General features: G+C 39.7%; 1 long non-coding RNA gene across 1 annotated transcript in view; it reads right to left on the bottom strand.

Moving 5' to 3' along the window:
• Positions 1-11,567, bottom strand: part of LOC110264935 — an 18,688-nt gene extending 7,121 nt beyond the window's left edge. The window contains exons 1-2 of the long non-coding RNA XR_002351317.1: positions 11,555-11,567; positions 128-139 (exon numbers count right to left, since the gene is read on the bottom strand). This is a non-coding gene — a long non-coding RNA (uncharacterized LOC110264935). The remainder of the gene's footprint in view (positions 1-127; positions 140-11,554) is intronic.

Raw genomic sequence — 13,473 nt, 5'->3', positions numbered from 1 at the left:
CATCATGGACAACGACCATTCTACAATGCATACCCAGTTGATAGATATGGTGGGCAACCTTGTAGCTACCAACAAGCCCCATCCCGTGCCTATAGACCATCCTCTCAACATAACCTCGAACCACCACACTCACAAGCTTCTCTTCACCATTCGCCACCATATGATCCTCACTTACTCTGATTCCAATCCAATCACTCCCAAGCACCACCACTTCCCTATGTGTCATGTCCAAATCCATCACCCAGAGAATCAGAAGTTCGCCTCAAGAAAACAGTAGAACAACTTCAAACAACCATTCGTCAACTGGAGCAAGCAGTAATTCAATTAGCTTCTAGACGTTCGAACATTCAAGGACCAACCACAGCCCCATGTGGACAATCTAATGAAGAGCGTAGCATGAAGGAGATACTAGAAACTCCAGTGGACAAGACAGAGCATGAATTCGTACTAGAACAAGTAGAAGAAGCTGTCATTATGCAAGAAGAAGAGTTGGTTGAAGATTTAGGAGACGCTGAACTTCCATGGGAATCCAGAGCTGAGGAGAACTCCGTCGAGGACACTACAGTTGATGCTAAGGAAGATAGTGCACAATCCCCAAGGCAAGTCGTTTATGAAGAACTAGACGGAATAACCCAGGACAAAAATTCCCTTGATGATGATAGTCACAAGTCAAGTTCTCTTAGTAATGAACTTGCATCCGCAAGTGAATTCTCTAAGATCGAAGAATCTTCCCCAAGTAAATACGAAGATGATGTGGAGGTAGATTTCTCTCAACCTCCAGTCTATGACTTAAGTGATGAGGAGGACATAGAAGACTTTGATCAGGACACAGATGCATTTGAAGATCCTTGCAAAGAAGTGGAAAAATTCACAGAAGATTACTAGGGAGCAAAACTTACAGAACCACTGAAAACACCTATCCCAAGGCCATTACCACCTAATACAAGCTTCAACTGGGTACACTCCTTAGCTTTAATCTTTACTTTTCCACTTGAATATGGTTTGCTTGAAACAGATGGTCAACTTAGAGCTCTCTGCGGCTTTAAGAGTAAGAGGGAAATGGCTCGCACTCAGAGCTGGTGCACAAGGTTCAATAAGGTTCCACGCTTCAACTCGAAGTGCACGGATTGGTATCATGTTCAATCAAATGGATCTCGGAAAACGTTTGGTCATCTTGGTGAGAATCTAATTTCCAAACCGCCCGGATGGAAAAGTATAGATCAAAACGAAGGCGGATTTAGAACCAAAGTTTGGGATCCTGGAAAATATTCATCATCACGGGAGCCTGAAAATCTGTTTGAAGCTGCTCAGAAGCTTCACATGCCTAGTTTGGGACCCCGGAGGCTGTTGGCATTCCAAACATTGGTGGAGATTTCTGGACGAATTTAAGCATAAGCCACCATAACAAGAAGCTCACCAAATGTCCAACTTAAGGACTTTAACTAAAAGTGCTAGGTGGGAGATAACCCACCATGGTATGATAGTTTCTTTTTCAATTTTATTTCATGTTGTTTGTTTTTATTTTATTTTTATTGAACCTGGAATTATTCATAACATCCATATCAGCACTGCATATTGCATAAAAAAAAAAGCACGCATGCGACGCGGCAGCGTCGCTGATGCGTCCGCGTCACTAGTGCGTTGGGGAGAAAAAAATTGAACAGAGAGTCACGGGAAAGTGTGGCTGGAGGCGCGCCTTTAGCATAATTTGACCCCACGCGACCGCGTCGCTCACGCGACCGCGTCATGTGGGAACTTTGGCCTCCCACGCGACCGCGTCACCCACGCGGCCGCGTGACCTGAAAATCGACGTCAAAAGGGTGCATGGCCGAAAGTTGAGTTGGAATTGGGCTGGACCCGTGCTAGCAGCACAAGCCCTGCCACGCGAACGCGTCACCTATGCGTTCGCGTCATATTGGAAATAAGGCCACCCGCGCGATCGCGTCGACCACGCAATCGCGTCACCCTGGATTTTGGCAATACTAAGTTTTGAACAGAGAGTTGTGCGACCGCGAGGCTGCACTCGCGCCACTAGCACAAATCGAGTCACGCGATCGTGTGCCCCACGCGTCCGTGTCACCCAACCTTATCGCGCACCACGCGATCGCGTCACCCACGCGACCGCGTCGCCTGCGTCCCACAACTTATCCAGATTAGTGCCAACTATCTTATCTTTTCTTCTCTACTCCTAATTTCTTCTATCTTCTCTTCTTTCTCCTCCTTTCTTACCTTCTTTTTCTTCATCTTTTTAATTTCTCATCCTTTTTCACTTTCATTTTATTTAATTTATTTGCATACTTTCATTCATTGCATATTTTTTTATAAATTTATTATTTTACAATTGGTGTTCAAATTTTCTTATTTAACTGTTGCATCTTCTCTTGAATTATTTTGGGTGCTTAGTGACTTGTTTTATTCTGGATAGGTAATATTATTTATATCAATGCCAATTTTTTATACCTGTATTACTTTTACATTGACATGAATTTATATTATCTCTCCTTACCCACACTCTCTTCCCTACTTTTGCAATTTTTGCACCACTGGTATGCCATGGCTTCTATTATTTTCTCACGTACATGTTGAAGCTTCCATGTAAATGAGACTCTTATCATTTGGCATTAACCCAACTATATTTTATTTTATCTTTATTTTTGGGTTACTTTCCTTCCCTTTTTCTTTCAAGATGGCCACCAGGAAGAGAACCGGAAGACGTTTGCATGGGAGAGACACACAAGTTCCTACGCACATTCCTTGATGAGAAAAGCATCAGTTGGAACAACCCGTCCACCTGCACATCTTAGCATGCACTGAGGACGGTGCAATCTTTAAGTGTGGGGAAGTCGATACCGATCTCCATGGGTTTGTTGCTCTTCTATCTCAACACCAATGGTTCATTTTTCTTGTTCATTGTTGCATTTGCATGATTGATTGCATATTTGTTTGATTTTTGCATATTTTACCACTTGGTTAAAGTAATATTTTCTCTTTCAAGAAACCTTTTAAAGTATTTCACTAATTTGAATAAAATTTTGTTACACTTGTTTGAAGAAATATTATATTGGAACATGGTTTAGAGCTCGAACACACAAAACCTGTGAGATTTTTTGAGCCTAATTGATTGGTTGCATTTTGTCAACCAATAATTTATTTTTGATGTGTGTTTTTCTCTCTAAAATTGTGATCTTTTTCTTGCTTAATTCTATATTTCCATGGTTTGATGTATGCATGCACTTACATGACTGAGGCCTTTGTTTCACTAAGCTTACATACCCATATGGCCTTACCTTTCATTATCCTTTGCAAACCAATTTGAGCCTATTTTACCCCTTTGTTCTTTACTTTAACACATCATTAACTCTAAGCGGAAAACAATAATGTCCTTAATTTGAATTCTTGGTTAGCTTAGACTAGTGAAAGTGCTCATGAATTAAGTGTGGGGAAAAGTGAATTTGGAAACAATTGGTTTAAGAATTGGGTATTATATATCTTTATGAAAATGTGAAAGAAATGTTTAGAACATGATTCATGAAGCAAGGTTAGTAGAGAATTGAGAGAATCGAACCTTAAACACTTGAGTGATTAGAGTGTATACACTACCAGTGAGGGTTCGATGCTCAATCCCTTGTTCCCTGCTTTCATGAGCTATTTTCTTCTTTCAAGTCTATTTGTACTTCATTTTCATGATTTGAATTAGTGAAATCCAGTTCATATTTCTTCTTGAAGGATTTTTTTACTTTTAACTAAGTAGGTAGAATCATTTTGCATGTAGTTGCATTCATATAGATAGGTTGCATTTCATACATCCTACCATTCCTCTTCATCTTTATAGCTTCTCTTGAGCTTAGCATGATGACATGCTATTGTTTAAGTGTGGGGAGGTTGATAAACCACTATTTTATGGTTTATCTTGTACTCAATTGAGTGGTTTTTATCAACTCTTTACCCACTTATTCATACTATTTGCATGTTTTACATTTTCCTTTCTGGTTTTGTGCTATGATTGAAAACATGCTTCTTTGATCTTATATTTGCCTATTATTAATCCTCTCTTATTACCACTAGATGCCTTGATATGTGTGTTAAGTGTTTTCACAGATTACAGGGCAGGAATGGCTCAGAGAATGGAAAGGAAGCATGCAAAAGTGGAAGGAATACAAGAAGTTGGAGAAACTGCTAAGCTGTCCAGCCTGACCTCTTCGCACTCAAACGGCTATAACTTTAGCTACAGAGGTCCAAACAACGCGGTTCTAGTTGCGTTGGAAAGCTAACGTTCGGGGCTTCGATTTGATATATAATTCGCCATAGCTGCCTCGAAGTTAGATGATGCGAACGCGTGAATAACGCGTCCGCGTCGCATATGCGAATCTCAACCCGCGCGGCCGCATGGACGACGCCTCCGCGTCACTTGCCCGCGACCTGAACGTAACAGAAATCACAGAGGGCGATTTCTGGGCTACTTTTGACCCAGTTTTCAGCCCAGAACACACAGATTATAGGCTATAAAGTGGAGGAATGCATCCATTCAGAGAGCTCACCAATTTTTACTTTCCATGATTTAGATTTAGTTTGGAGAGAGGTTCTCTCCTCTCTCTTTAGGATTAGGATTTAGATTTAGGATTTTTATTCGCTTTCAGGATTATCTCTTTTGGTCAGGTTCAATATTCCTTTTATTTACTTTAGCAAGTTACTTTATGAATCCTTTCATGTTACAGATCACTCTTTTATTAATGTTATTTGAGGTATTTCAGTTTAATATTGATTTCTTTTATTTATGCTATTGTTGCTTTTACTCTGAAGACATTTTTTATTCCAGTAGATTTACTTCCCCTTTTGGTTTTGGTTAAGAAATCAGTAACTCAGGAGTTGTCAAACTCAAACACGATTGATAATTGTTATCTTGTTAATTGAATTGAACTTCAATATCCCAATCTTTTCTTAGGAAATAAATAGGATCCGAAGATCAAACCAATTAATCCCTTGACCTTCCTTTATATTAGTAAAGGCTAACAAAGTGGGCTATTGTTTAAGTGTGGGGAGGTTGATAAACCACTATTTTATGGTTTATCTTGTACTCAATTGAGTGGTTTTTATCAACTCTTTACCCACTTATTCATACTATTTGCATGTTTTACATTTTCCTTTCTGGTTTTGTGCTATGATTGAAAACATGCTTCTTTGATCTTATATTTGCCTATTATTAATCCTCTCTTATTACCACTAGATGCCTTGATATGTGTGTTAAGTGTTTTCACAGATTACAGGGCAGGAATGGCTCAGAGAATGGAAAGGAAGCATGCAAAAGTGGAAGGAATACAAGAAGTTGGAGAAACTGCTAAGCTGTCCAGCCTGACCTCTTCGCACTCAAACGGCTATAACTTTAGCTACAGAGGTCCAAACAACGCGGTTCTAGTTGCGTTGGAAAGCTAACGTTCGGGGCTTCGATTTGATATATAATTCGCCATAGCTGCCTCGAAGTTAGATGATGCGAACGCGTGAATAACGCGTCCGCGTCGCATATGCGAATCTCAACCCGCGCGGCCGCATGGACGACGCCTCCGCGTCACTTGCCCGCGACCTGAACGTAACAGAAATCACAGAGGGCGATTTCTGGGCTACTTTTGACCCAGTTTTCAGCCCAGAACACACAGATTATAGGCTATAAAGTGGAGGAATGCATCCATTCAGAGAGCTCACCAATTTTTACTTTCCATGATTTAGATTTAGTTTGGAGAGAGGTTCTCTCCTCTCTCTTTAGGATTAGGATTTAGATTTAGGATTTTTATTCGCTTTCAGGATTATCTCTTTTGGTCAGGTTCAATATTCCTTTTATTTACTTTAGCAAGTTACTTTATGAATCCTTTCATGTTACAGATCACTCTTTTATTAATGTTATTTGAGGTATTTCAGTTTAATATTGATTTCTTTTATTTATGCTATTGTTGCTTTTACTCTGAAGACATTTTTTATTCCAGTAGATTTACTTCCCCTTTTGGTTTTGGTTAAGAAATCAGTAACTCAGGAGTTGTCAAACTCAAACACGATTGATAATTGTTATCTTGTTAATTGAATTGAACTTCAATATCCCAATCTTTTCTTAGGAAATAAATAGGATCCGAAGATCAAACCAATTAATCCCTTGACCTTCCTTTATATTAGTAAAGGCTAACAAAGTGGGAGAAAAATCCAATTCTCATTACAATTGATAAGGATAACCAGGATAGGACTTCCTGTTTTCATACCTTGCCAAGAGTTTATTTTATAGTTATTTATTTATTTTATTCTTCTTATGCAACATACTGCTTCCTAATTTCTAAAACCCCTAATTTACAAACTCATAACCAATAATAAGAACATACCTCCCTGCAATTCCTTGAGAAGACGACTCGAGGTTTAAATACTCGGTTATCAATTTTAAAAGGGGTTTGTTACTTGTGACAACAAAAATGTTTGTATGAAAGGACTTTTGAAGGTTTAGAAACTATACTTGCAACGAGGATTTATCCGCAAATTTCTAGACCACACAAAAGTTTTAACGTCAAAATTTCCGGGGAGTTAAAGTGTTTGGCCACATCTTGTGACGTAGGGTCAACAGTGTATCGAGTCTCAACCTAGAGCGAGTGGTGGCTAGCTACTGCATCTACTCAGGAAAACTCGTATCTCATATAATAGAAGTTCAATAAGCCATATCATCGTTCAAAATTCAATTAATCATGATCATTTACGGCCATAATTCATCACATATTCAGCATTTCTCCTCTTCTCAAACATAAATCATTCCTTCAAATATTTTTCTTCACTGTCAAGTTAACTCTTTCTCTAAGTTCACCCATTTTCCTATGATTAGGGACTAGGTACAACAACTTAGAAGGTAAATATAGAGGTTTAGAAGTTAGAAAATAGGTTTAATTGATATAACTTTTCCAAAACAGGGATTCCGCGTACGTATGCCATGTTTTGTGTACGCGGAGGTGTAATTTGTCTATCTCGCGTACGTGACCCTTGTCCGCGTACGCGAGCCCCTTGGACAGGGAAGCCTTCCCGCGTCGCGTGGTACTGCTCGGCAACACGAGCCTGTAAATCTCCCCATTTTGCGTACACGGGACGTCTGAACAGAGCTTAGGGTCTGCGTCGCGTGTATGTTCGCGTACGCATGCCCATCAAAAGTGGTAAAAAGCTGCTAAGTTCTGCAGAAATTACTTTTACACACCAAACTTCCAACGGGCATAACTTTTTCATTAAAAATCATTTTTTGTCTGTTCTTCAAACGGCATAAACTTCACGGACCCAATTTTATTTGAAATAAGTTTGACAAAATTTGAGGGTCCAGAAGTCAAGTTATGGCCCGCCAAAATTGGTCAAAAATAAAGTTGTTATCAAAATCACCAAATCTCTATTTTTATCAACACCCGCAATCCAACCCAATGTTTTACACCCCAAAACAACATTAAACACATTCAACATAGTTTCATAATCATTCAATACTTTCCAGAACATATCAATTCTTAATTTTAGCAATTCTATCCCAACAATACTCAATCAAAACCATACAACTCATCAACACATCAACATTTACAACTCAAAATCATCATTCTCATCAATCATCATCAAAGGCTCATGACAACTCAAAATATTTACCACATATCACTAAACCTTATCAAGTTCACATAGTTTAACCTATCCTATGGTCATCTAGCCTAAGTTTTCACTTTACATTATATATTATCTACGAGAAACCTAAATCATACCTTGGTCAATTCCTCCCAAATCCTAAAATGCCACAAATATCACCATTCCACCAATGTCCAAAGCACCATACACTCATCAAATAGAAACCTAGCCTCCAAGATCTAAATTCAGGCTCCCAACACCACCAATTTGTCTCCAAAACTCATAATTCACTGTAATACCATATAAATATCACTATATCAACATAGGGTTCGCTATACCAATAATTTCACAAGAGTTAGAAGACTCACACCTTACCAACGGATGTTTGGGGAAAGACCCAGCTAGTATACAAGGCTAATTATATCATAAACACCAAAATTTAACAAAATCTCAACACAATTGCTCAAAAATTTTGAAATTAAGGGGGTGAGCAGCTGGGTGAGGAAATGAGACTTACGTACCACTTTGTTCCAATGGATTCGAAGGACTCAACGCGGTGGTTGCATGGCCGCAGACGGTGCGGCGATCAGAGATCCAGATTGAGAGATATATGTGATTGAAATTGAATAAGGGTTTGGGTTAGGGTTCCTTGGCTGTGGCTTCCTCTTCAGTGTGATTCCATTTGATTTTTGGGGAAAGAGAAGCTAAGTTATGCCTTTTATATGATGGAATTTGGGTCCGGTCTAAACGGTTCAGCCTAATGGCCCTATTTTACACCAGATTCTTTAAAATTAGTGTTGAAATTCGTATTTTTAATATTTTCCCTCTTTAGATTAATAAAATTTTGTTTTCTGATGTATTTGATTATTAATTAATTTATTAACTAATTATTTACTAATTACATGGGGTTTACATCCTACCCACCTAAATAAGAATTTTGTCCTCAAAATTAGGATTCAGTTACATGAGAACGAGTATAGATGGTCCTTTCTCATTTTTGATTCAAGTTTCCAAGTATGTTCTTCAATTCTAGCCCGACTCCAAGCAACTTTGACTAATGAAACCTCCTTTCCGCGCAGTGACTTAACGTTGGTATCATCAATCCTGACTGGAGTTACTTGAAGTGTCAGATCCTCTTTAAATTGAACTGATTCTGGTTCTAGAATATGGTTGGCATTAGATGTGTATTTTCGAAGTTGCGAGACATGAAACACATCGCGCAAGTTTGAAAGATGTGGTGGTAAAGCTATCCGATATGCTACTAGCCCAATTTTTTTCAGAATCTGAAATGGACCGATGTAACGAGGATTTAGTTTCTTTGCTTTGATCACTCTACCCACTCCTGTTGTTGGAGTAACCCTTAGGAATACATGATCTCCTTCATTAAATTCTAAAGGTTTCCTTTTCTGATTAGCGTAACTTTTTTGGCGGTTTTGAGCAGTAAGCTTTCTATTTTTATTTTTTTTAATCTGTTCTATAGTTTCAGCTACTAACTTGATTCTCCAACTTCATACTAACACAGTGGAGATCGTCACTTTCTTCCATACAGAACCTCATACAGAGCCATTCCGGTGCTCACATGGTAACTGTTGTTGGACGCAAACTCTACTAGCGGCATATACTGATCCCAACTCACCAGTTGATCCAGCACACAAACCCTAAATATATCTTCTACGGTTTGTATCGTCTTCTCTGATTGACCATCGGTTTAAGGATGGTATGCTGTACTTAAGCTCAATTGAGTTCTGAACACTCGTTAGAAAGCTCCCCAGAATCTTGAAGTGAAATGAGGATCTCTGTCGGAGATTATGGTGGTAGGCACACCATGCAATTTTACAATTTTTAAATGTACAAGCGTGCTAGCTCCTCCAAAGCATGATTCATTCGAATGGGCAAAAAGTGAGCTGACTTTGTCAACCGATCCATAATCACCCAAACTGCGTCAAATCTAGCCGAAGTCCTCGGCAATCTTGACACGAAGTCCATTACAATACTTTCCTACTTCCATTGTGGAATTTCCAAAGGTTGTAGGGTTTTGGATGGTAATTCAATTCAAAATCATAATCTTCCAGCAGCTCCATCCACCTCTTCTAGTGCATATTTAGTTCCTTCTGATCAAGGAGATATCTCAAACTCTTGTGATCAGAGAAAACTTGAAATTTGACTCCATACAGGTAATGCCTCCAAACTTTCAGAGCAAACACAATCGCAACAAGTTCCAAGTCGTGAGTCAGATAGTTCATTTCGTTTGGTCTCAATTGTCGAGAAGCATATGCCATGACATTACAGTGTTGCATCAGTACGCACCCCAGACCTTTCAACGACGCATCACAATATACCTTAAAAGGCTCATTCGGCTCAGGTAACACAAGTACATGTTCTGTAGTTAGTTTCTGCTTCAAAGTTTGAAAACTCTACTCGCATTTTGACGTCCAGACAAACAGTGCATCCTTTATGGTTAGCTTGGTCAAAGGCAATGCGATTTGTGAAAAACCTTTGATAAACCTCGTGTAATATCATGCCAAACCTAAGAAGCTCCTAATTTTTATCACTGAGGTTTGTTGCCCCCATTCCATCACTGCCTCAACCTTAGAGATCCACAATTATTCCTTGCTGACTCACCATATGTCCTAGAAATTTTACCTTATTCTTCCGAAATTCGCAATTAGAAAGTTTAGAGTATCACTTCCTTTCTTTCAAAATCTGCAGTACGATCCGCAAGTGTTCTGCGTGTTCTTCTTCTGTCTTAGAGTAGATCAAGATGTCACAATGAAGACAACGACGAATTTATCCAAGAAAGGACATAATATCCGGTTCATGTAATCCATAAACACCACCTGGGCGTTGTTTAACCCAAATGACATTACCGTGTATTCACGGTGGCCTAGCGGGTTCTAAAAGCAGTTTTTGGAATATCATCGTCTCTTACTCTGATCTGGTGATAACCAGACCTTTGGTCAATCTTTGAAAAGAGTCCTGCTCCCTGCAATTGGTCTATCAGATCATCGATTCTTGACAACGGATATTTGTTCTTCACTGTGGCTTTGTTTAGTTATAATCTATGCATAGCCGCATACTTACATCCTTTTTTTTCACCAGTAATACCGGCGCTTCCCATGGAGAAATGCTTGGTCAGATGAAGTTCTTGCTCATCAATTCCTCCAGTTGAGCCCTAAGTTCAGTCAGTTCCAACGGTGACATTCGGTAGGGCACAATCAAGATTGGTCCTGCTCCAAGCACCAGCTCAATTGTAAACTCGATTTCTCGAGAAGGGGAAAATTCAGGTATATCTTCAGGGAATTCGTTCACAACCAGAATTTGGTTTACACTCTGTTCCTTGCTCGACGCATTTGCAGCTAATAACATGAAACCCTAACATTCACTTCCACTATAGTTTACCACAACGGAATTCAAATAGTGTCCTTTCGCCACCACCGATCCTTCCAACCCTTCCGACATAAACTGTAATGAGCTTTCAGAATATTCGAGCAATACATGGTGTTTAGACAGCCAATCCAATCACAGAATTAGATCAAGGCCAGTCATCAGCAAGCAAATTAGATCATGGACAAACATTCGATGTTTAATTCGGAACGGGATTTGTTGATAACCTAATCTGGTTACGACAGCCTCAGAAGTAGGAGTATGCACTTGTAAGTCATAGGCCAATAAAGTTATTTTCAACCCTAACCCACTAACTTTATCAAATGATATGAATGAATGTAACGCTCCAATATCAAGCAAAGCAACTAAAGTTTTACCCCCAGTTTTGTAGTTACCTCTGATCAGTGTGTCAGACCTCTCAGCGCCATCAGCCGACATAGTGAATATCCATCCTTGCTGCTGAGCTCACCCAGTATCCTGCTTCTTCCTTTCTGGAAAATTCCAAGACATATGCCCGGCTCCACCACAGAAATAGCATAAACCTAGTTCGACCACACACGGAGTTCCCGGATGGTAGCTTTTGCACCTCTTGCAACTCAACTCGTTTTGAGGGTGCTTCCCAAATCTTCTTCCCTGGTGGTTATTGGTATTAAATCTCCAAAAGTTGTTATGGCCCTGTGGTTGTTGAGGGACATAACCTCCTTGATTTCGCTGGAAAGGTACTCTATGACTTCCCTTCTCTAATGCTGCTTTTCGCGCACAATCCTCGGCAACCCTGCTCTTATTCAACAGTTCCGAGAAGGTTCGGATCTCCATTGGTCTTACGGTGCCCAAAATATCACTCCAGGTCCTCCGTCGTATTTAATACACTTTCACTCCTCAAAGTCTCCTATAACTCCCTGACAAATCCTAGAGAATCGGCACAATTCCTCAAACATATTTGTATACTCAACAACTGACATTGAACCCTGGTTTAATTGTAGTAATTCAATCTCCTTAGTCGTTCTGACTGAGTTGGGAAAATACTTTTTGTAAAATTTAGTTTGAAACACCTCCCAACATATCGCAGTATTATCTCGCTGCAGAAGGCGTCGCATTCTTTGCCGCCAATATTAAGCTTCCCCCATTAACTAATAGGTCGAAAACTCAATGCATTGATTTTCAGGCACTTGCTGTGCTTGTAAAGCTTGCTCCATCGCCTGAAACCAGTTGTCGGCCTCTGTGGGATTCGTAGTTCCTTTAAAGGTCGGTGTATGTATCTTCAGAAAAGTGGCGAGTGTCATCAGCCCATTATCTCCATTACTGCTATTCCCATTATTGACTTAATTTCCTAACACCTTGGCTGTCGCCTGCATAGCCGCAGCCATGTTTTCCAAGGCAGCCACGAAGTTCACAAGGGTATTTTTTGTCGTTTCAGGTTCCATATTACTAGTCCTACCTCTCCCTCGACCGTGTCCGCGTCCACAAGTCACCATCTGGTCCCAGTTCACACTAAACAAGTGATATCAAGCTTATCAGTCTCAATATCTCAACTCTAGTGCTTCGAAGTCCCAAATGCATGCTCCTGAACAATTATGCCATAAATACTAGTTAGATATCCTAATTAGCATGTTTAGACACCTAGAGTATGCCCGTAAGCATCAGTCTGTCCCTCAGGCTCTACAGGAATGAACTGCTCTAATAACATAATGTAACACCTACCACACAGAGCTATACGCTTAAGTCGTAAAACAAAGGTGGTGAGGTATTACGACCTTTAAAATAAAATATATATACATAGTAATAGTTGAAAAAAATTCATAATGAGAAGCCTTGAAGGAAAGCTCAAGCAAAAAATTGCAAAAAGAAAAGCGCATCACTCGCGTGAACGAAAACTCGGATAGGAAGAAAAGTAAAGATATATATACATAAAGAGCAGAATATCAAAGATACAAAAAATAAGCTCCAAGCTCAACCTGCGAAGCCAAGGCCGGTCGGAGAATATTTACATACATATATATACATCCTAAATATTTCAAAATACATAAAGCAAGCACGTATTTCTCTATAGCCTCTAGGAGGATCAACCATAAGTATAAACGGAGGAGAAACTATATATATAAAAAGCAAAATACAACATCTCAACTTTGCTTGCAGCAGGAGCTCCAGACGCTCACCGAAGTGCCTATCGACCTGCATCTGAAAAGCAATAATATATGTATGGAATGAGAACCCGGGGTTCTCACAGTAGGGGTGGCAAAACGGGTCGAGCCCGTCGGGCAGATCCGCTAAACCCGCTAAAAAAGGCGGGTCGGGCTAGGAATTGGAGCTCGCCAAATTAAAAAAACCCGCCAAACCCGCACCGCCAAATTGGCGGGTTTTGGCGGGGCGGGGTGGGCCGGTCCGCCAGGTCGAAGATTTTTATTTTTCTTTTTTTTATTAAATAAAAGAGTGATTACTATTATAAAATTAATAATTATAGAATTTTTAAACACTTTT

The sequence above is a fragment of the Arachis ipaensis genome, chromosome B07, assembly GCF_000816755.2.
Source record: "Arachis ipaensis cultivar K30076 chromosome B07, Araip1.1, whole genome shotgun sequence".
Classification (NCBI taxonomy): domain Eukaryota; kingdom Viridiplantae; phylum Streptophyta; class Magnoliopsida; order Fabales; family Fabaceae; genus Arachis; species Arachis ipaensis.
Note: the sequence above shows the minus strand (reverse complement) of the source record. Positions and strands in the feature narration are given on the sequence as shown.